This window comes from Ctenocephalides felis, unplaced genomic scaffold, assembly GCF_003426905.1.
Source record: "Ctenocephalides felis isolate EL2017-DRISC unplaced genomic scaffold, ASM342690v1 CF-g0.4_SCAFFOLD_01886, whole genome shotgun sequence".
Taxonomy (NCBI): domain Eukaryota; kingdom Metazoa; phylum Arthropoda; class Insecta; order Siphonaptera; family Pulicidae; genus Ctenocephalides; species Ctenocephalides felis.
Window position 1 is genome coordinate 116,683,265 of NW_020538040.1, and position 7,025 is coordinate 116,690,289.

Sequence of the window (7,025 nt, forward strand, 5' to 3'; positions counted from 1 at the left end):
ATCACACACTAATTATCTCCGTAATTATCGGTAATTATCTCGGTAATTATCCCACTTCTGAAACTATTGTCTATATTCTCTATAATTAATTATTGTCAGGACTCTATAAATTAAAACAACACGGTGCAGTATTCTTTAATTTTTTATTATAATATCTCACTAGTCCGTCTCTACCATACACTCTGTTCAACACTCTGTTTCCGACTCTACATTCACTCTGTTCGTACAGTCAATATAGCCAGCTACACACACAACTCAAGTCTTACCAACCAACCGCACGGACTGTCATGATCCGCGCCATATTCAAACATACATTCAAACATTCACACAATATATTTCGCTAACAATATATATATATATATATATATATATATATATATATATATATATATATTAGAGATGGGCTTATCATATCCGAAGCCGGATCGACTCGGATTTGACTCCGCTTTAGGGAAGAGTTATATCCGCTTAACAACTCCACGACTCCGACAACTTTGAAACCGAAATACTCGACACAAATGTGTTCTATAGTGCGTTGTTTATGCATCTAAGAATTTGTCAAATCCCATTTAATTTTTTGAAATGAAAATTTATGAATAAAATAAAATAAAAAAATATCAATAAAATAATTTTTCTAAAAAATTTACAAATAAATGACGAGTTGTAAAATTTTTCGGTCGACCACATGATCGATTCAATGACTCGTAATTTGAACAGTGTTGACCAAAGTAAAAACGCAAAACTTGAGAATCAAATTCAATTTAATTATTTTCGTTTGATGAGAAAATAATTGATTTTTTGGATTAATTTTATATAAAAATAATGTAGTAAACTTTGTAATAAAAGCAAAAGATTTATCATAAAATATTTTCACCAAATAATAATACTTCATTGTTCTGTATCTTTAAAATAATATTTTTGTATTTTCTGGAAAAAAAACTTATACCAAAAGGTCATAAAACCGCCTGTGAGACGAGAAAACGACAGCTTCTTTTCCAAAGCAAAAACGCAGTAACAGTTTTAGTACCAGTTTAGGGAAGTCAGATATGACAAATCCGGTGAGACAACACTACTCGGATTCACTCCGAGGGAGGAGTTGTATCGGAGTGATAACTCCGGAGTGAGTTACCCATCTCTAATATATATATATATATATATTCCAAAGTAATATAAATTATATGGAATATGGATAAGTGATAAATTATGAAAATTTATTAAATTTTGGATCGGCCGAGCTTTTAGTTCATGCCATGTGTACGTTTTATGTGCGGATTTGCACACTTACATTAATATTATAATAGATTTTTTAAGCCGAGCCGAACCGAAAACTATTAAAATTATCTAATCAAATGATTTGGTAAAAAATAAACTTCTTCGTGATAATTATCTAATTTCAGTGTTTTTCTAATATCTGGAGAACTATTTTTACCGAAGAGTTTGTTTATTTTAGCTTGTATAATTTTTGTCTATTTCAATTTGTGTAATTACCTGATTAAAATAAATCTCATTTACTCATACTTTCGTTTAACAATAATTATTTTTTAACTTACCGTAGGGTAAGTTATAGTAATTGGAAAAAAATCGAGAATGAAAAATTTTATATATCTATACGTTACAAAGGTTTCTGAATATTCTGGCATATCCTAAAAAAATAGATGTATGTGTGTGTGTATGTATATATGTGCGGGTACAAATTTCCGTAGACAATTTTGTGAACACGGATCAACCGATTTGAATAATTCAGAATGAATTGTATTGATGGAAATACGTGCTGGTTAGTTTTTGGCAAAGGCAGGACGAGCCGTTTCAAAGATACGGGGCAAAAAGTGCTAAAATGATAACTCAGTTTTTGAGAAAACGGAGCTTTCGATTCGAATGATTCAAAAAACATTTTATTTGTATTAACAAAATGAAGAACTGAAGATTTTGGTTTTGGAGATCCAATAAAAAAAAAGTAAAAGAAAAGCTAATTGGCGGATAAAAATGATCATTAGACATTTCTGAACCAATTTTGAAAATTTAAAAGTTGTTCGAAAGTTTTCAATTGGAAATCAAATTAACAAATATTTTAATAATAGTACAAATTTTGTATAGTATCAAATATTTTAATAATAGTACAAATATTAGCTCTCGATCAAATGATTCGATAAAACTCGAAAACGGCTAAACCGATTTGGCCAGTCTTAGTCTTAAAAAATTTGTGCCAATCCAGAGATGGTCGGAAATGTGAAATATTATTTCAAAATCGCGTAGAAACGTTACATTTTTAATTTGAAAATTTTTGTAGAAGCGTAATTTAAATGAAACAATGGACGGTGGCTAATACGCGAATCGTGCTAATAATATGTTCAAGAAAAACAGAAAATGGCGTTTTTTATAAAATGAATGAAATAGTGGTAAAAATAATATTGTCGTACATTATTTTTTGCACAATTTCATTCATTTTATATGAAAAATCACTATATTTTGCTTTTCCAAAACAAATTGTTTGCTTAAATCTTATAAGGATCATGTTTTTTGACAGATGTCCTGAAGATGGAACGTACCTAGTTCCGAAACGTCAACAGCAAATAAATAAATAGATTTTTAAAAAACTTTTTTTGTTTTTTATTACTTTTTGTATTCTTTGTTCGAAGCTCTACAATATATATGTATATTAAAAATTTATCTATTAAAACACACTTTATTAACTTCCCGAAGGAGAAGTTTATGTTTTCATCAAAAAATCCGATTCGCTAATTTTATGTTTTCTCGACGTTTCAAGCCATTCTGAATCGAATGAGACCAAATTTGGAAATATTATGTGTGTGTGTGTGTATGTGAACCGATTTTTTGCCGTAAATCGATGTTTTCTCAAAGACGGCTGGACCGATTTCAAAAATTTAAAAGCCATTCAATGTATCTCGATGAGGACTAGCGTTTCTGAGTTTTGTGCGCCGATCGGCCAAGCTGTTTCTTAATAAATAGCAGAAAAGTGAAAAAATTTTCGTCCACGTTTTAGCCCGCAATTCTGAATCGATTCTGAAAAAACCGTTCGAAAGATATTGGTTGGGAATGGTGCTGATTAGTTTTTGGTAAAGATCGGCCGGGCCGTTTTCTTGTAATAAAGTTTTAAAAAAAAATTCAACGATTTTTATTATTATTTTTTTGACGGTAGATATCATAGTCTTCTAGATCATACTAAAATATTACCGCCCTACGACAACTAGTTTAGCTTTAAAAATTTGTCAAAGTTTGAAAAAATTGGTATCGTTTTTTTGGCATTTGTCATAATTAGACCTTTCATAGACGTTTTCTCAAAAACGCCTGAACCGATTTCAGAAATTTAAAAGCTATTTGATGTATTTCGATGAGGACTATTGTCTGCCAGTTTTGTGCGACGATCTGCCAAGCCGTTTCTTTGTAATTTGGAAAAAAGTGTTAAACTTTTTGTCCACATTTAAGCTCATCCTACCGAACCGATTTTAAAAAATCAAAAACTGTTCGAAAGATATTGGTTGGGATTGATGCTGATTAGTTTTAGGTAAGAATCTACCGAGCCGTTTTCTTGTAATTAACTCTTGAAAAAAAATGTAAGCCGTTTTTATGGAATTTTTTTTAGCGATATATATCATGGTCTATAGAACTTACTGTAATATTACGGCCTTATGACAAGTAGTTTAATTTTAAAAATTCATTATAGTTTGAGAAAATGAGTAGTTTTTTTGATGTTTGTTAAAATGGAAATTAGATGATTTACTTGGTATAGAGTGTTCGTTCGTTTTCAATGATGTGTAATAAATCCACTCAAAATACTTTTAATCACTCATAAATTAATTTGTTCATTGTTGATTGAATCGATTATTTACACATATCGGGAAGTTCATGTAACTTGCCTCAAGGCTAAATACCAATACCAACTAGTTTATATTGTCAAAGGACCAGAAATACTTAGATAGTGGCTATATCAGACCGAATAAAAGAATAATAATAAATGTTCAATTATTGTATATTTGAATGAAAGATTAAGATTTATAGATGATATGTTAGATGCTATTGCTTTGAATGTTGATTTAAGACTTGTTGCTTAGTTGAGTATAGGTTTAAGACTGATGTTAGTTATATGATATTTTAGTTAATACTAAATTATAAAGATTTTACAATTTTATATATTTTTCTGATTGGCCCATTTTGTAAAATTAACGACATCCCCTTACAATTTTGGATCTAATCTGTGGCTATTACATTCATCAACCAATCAGGTATTGGTCGGTGATTGCATGATACGTAGAACTAAAACTGGACACAGGTAATCCAAGTTTCTTAGAAATATAGATTAATTACAGGATAATATATTTATGGACAGGTGATTCAGATTCTTAGAAAAATGAATTAATGGTATGATGATAGATTTAGGGACAGGATACGTGACAATGAAAAAGATTATTTTATTGTTCTAAATTATATAATAAGGGATGAGGGTTTATTATCGCTATCCTGTCTGACGGTAATAAAATATATAATTAGACCAGGGTTGAGTAAGGCGTTAACATGCCCCCGGACTTGAAAAATTATGAGGAATTAATTTTGAATATTTTTCAACATAACTTAATCCTAGTTTTATATAATTGCTTATAATAATGTTAATGTTTTGAAAGTTTGGAGATAGCACATGACATGTGATGATAATATTGATAATAGATTGATTAATGATAATGATAATGGTTATGAATATAATGTTAGATTATTCACGGACATTTTACTAGAGTCTTTAAAATTGTCCAAATGTTTAAAATGATTGTTCACTGACACTTCACTAGAGTCGTAAAAATGTCTAAATGTTTCAAATGATTGTTCACCGACACTTCACTAAAGTGGTTAAAATGTCTAAATGTTTTAAATGATTATTGATAATTTATACTTAACAATACTTCAATTATTTCATTGTTTCAGATAATATTTGGTTGTTTGGTAATACACATTGTTATTATTGTCTGATATTGATTATTTTCACTGTTTACACACATCACTATGTTTTTGTTTAATTTTATTTTTACCACTCGAATGATGCCGTCGTCAATAGAATGCAAATGTGTAGTTTTCCATAATCGTAGTGGTTTTAAAGTTTTATCCAGTAGTAGAGCCATACTACCGACCTTTGCTAAGTTTGATGAATTATTGTGCCAATTGTTGCACAACCGCTTCCGAAGATGTTGCCTTAGTCTCTGATGAAGTTGATAGCATATTATCAGAGATTTCAAGCAAGCAAGGATTTGGCATTGATGTTGGTGGTTTGTCAATTAGGAAATGATAGAGGTTTGAAGGATTGTAATTATTTGGATTGGAGCTATGTAGAATTAATGACATAATTTAGTATTGTTTCAATCTGTGCTAATAATTCACGAAATTTACTGGGACATGTGGTAAATTGTACAAAGCTACAAAAAAATAACATTCTGCGGTTAAATCAGATACTAGTTCAACATGATAACTTTGGTGACAAAACACACAGACCAACATTATATGCCTTATATCTTTTATAGACAATGCATCGGCGATCTTTTAGAATAATAGAATTGAATATTTGCGCTGTTGCGGCTAAGATTGATTTCTTGAATTATAGTTATATTTTTAGTATTAAATTCAAAGCAATCAGATATTGCATTCAATGTCATGGCTAATGTTTTAATTGTTTTACCGCCGATAATAAGCCAAAAATTCTGATTGTTTAAAAATAATAGATTGATAGATGAAGAAAGATAGATTGATAGTTAGAATTGAATTTATTTCACATTTCTCATATTTCGCTTGATTTAGGTAAGATATTGAATTTTGTTTATTTGAATTTAATTCTTCAGTCATATTGTCTGTAGTTGATAAGTCATTGACATAAAAGATGTTTTTTTATAATATCGCTTTCTGGGTATTGAGTAATATTCTCGAGTTTTAAAATTATTTTTATTTTTAAGCGAGTTTTTTATGATAAATCGAAAGTCGTTTGATTGCATGCATTAGAAATAGAGTGTTTGCATTGATATTTGTTTTTGGTTATATGTTGAGCTTTAACTTCCGAAAACCTTTGCACCGGTAATTTTAATTTTGTTGAATAATTACACATAGTGAAATATGTTGGTTCGCTTAATGGTACTTTGCCCCAACCTAATCTTGTATTATGAAGAATCGGTTTATTGTTGCCGAAAATAATTCAGAACCTATTAAGGGATCTATCTTATCGCCTATGTTAAATGCGGGATCTGCTAATTTTAAGTGTTTGTGAGTTTTAAAATTGTTTGATTTGAATGATGCCGCTGGAATATTCGAGGTTAAGTTTTCCATAATCAAACATGATAATTTTTATGAAAAATTCGAGACGCGTGATTTTAATGTTACAGTTGCTTTTTCTTTTATTTTTGAAAAATTTTGGTTAATACCGCTGACTAGCATGTTTATGTTTTCTTTGTTTAATCCGAGTTTATCAGCAAATTTTTTAGTAATCAAATAGACGTTGATCCAGAATCAAGTAAAACTCTGCAAACTCTCCATTTATTATTAGAGTCAAGAACGTTAATTAAAGCTGTAGGTAAAAGTATTTGATTTGAATTGCTTTCACTATAACATAAAACATTTTGTATAGTATTTTGGGTTGGATTCGTTGATGATTTTCGTTGCATATATTGCATAGTTTTGAAGAAAAGCAGTTATGAACGCATGAATTTAATTTTTTCACTTTAGATAGCCTAACTTCGGGAGATAATGTTTATAATACTTCGCTATAAAATGGCAAATGGTGGCTACGATTACAAAACAAACAGTTAATGTTGTTTGTTGCCGCGTATGACTTAGTTTCATTTTTGGAATATACCAAGTTTTTATGTTTATTGTTGTTAGATTCGTTAATATTAATCGATTCAAAAACTTGACATCTTTGATTTAAAAATGTTATGAGCTCAAAAAACGTTACAAGCTCAGAGCCTTTGTTTAATGATATTTCTCATTCTTGACGGTTTTTTTATTAATTTTTGATAGAAGTAAATAATTAATTAATG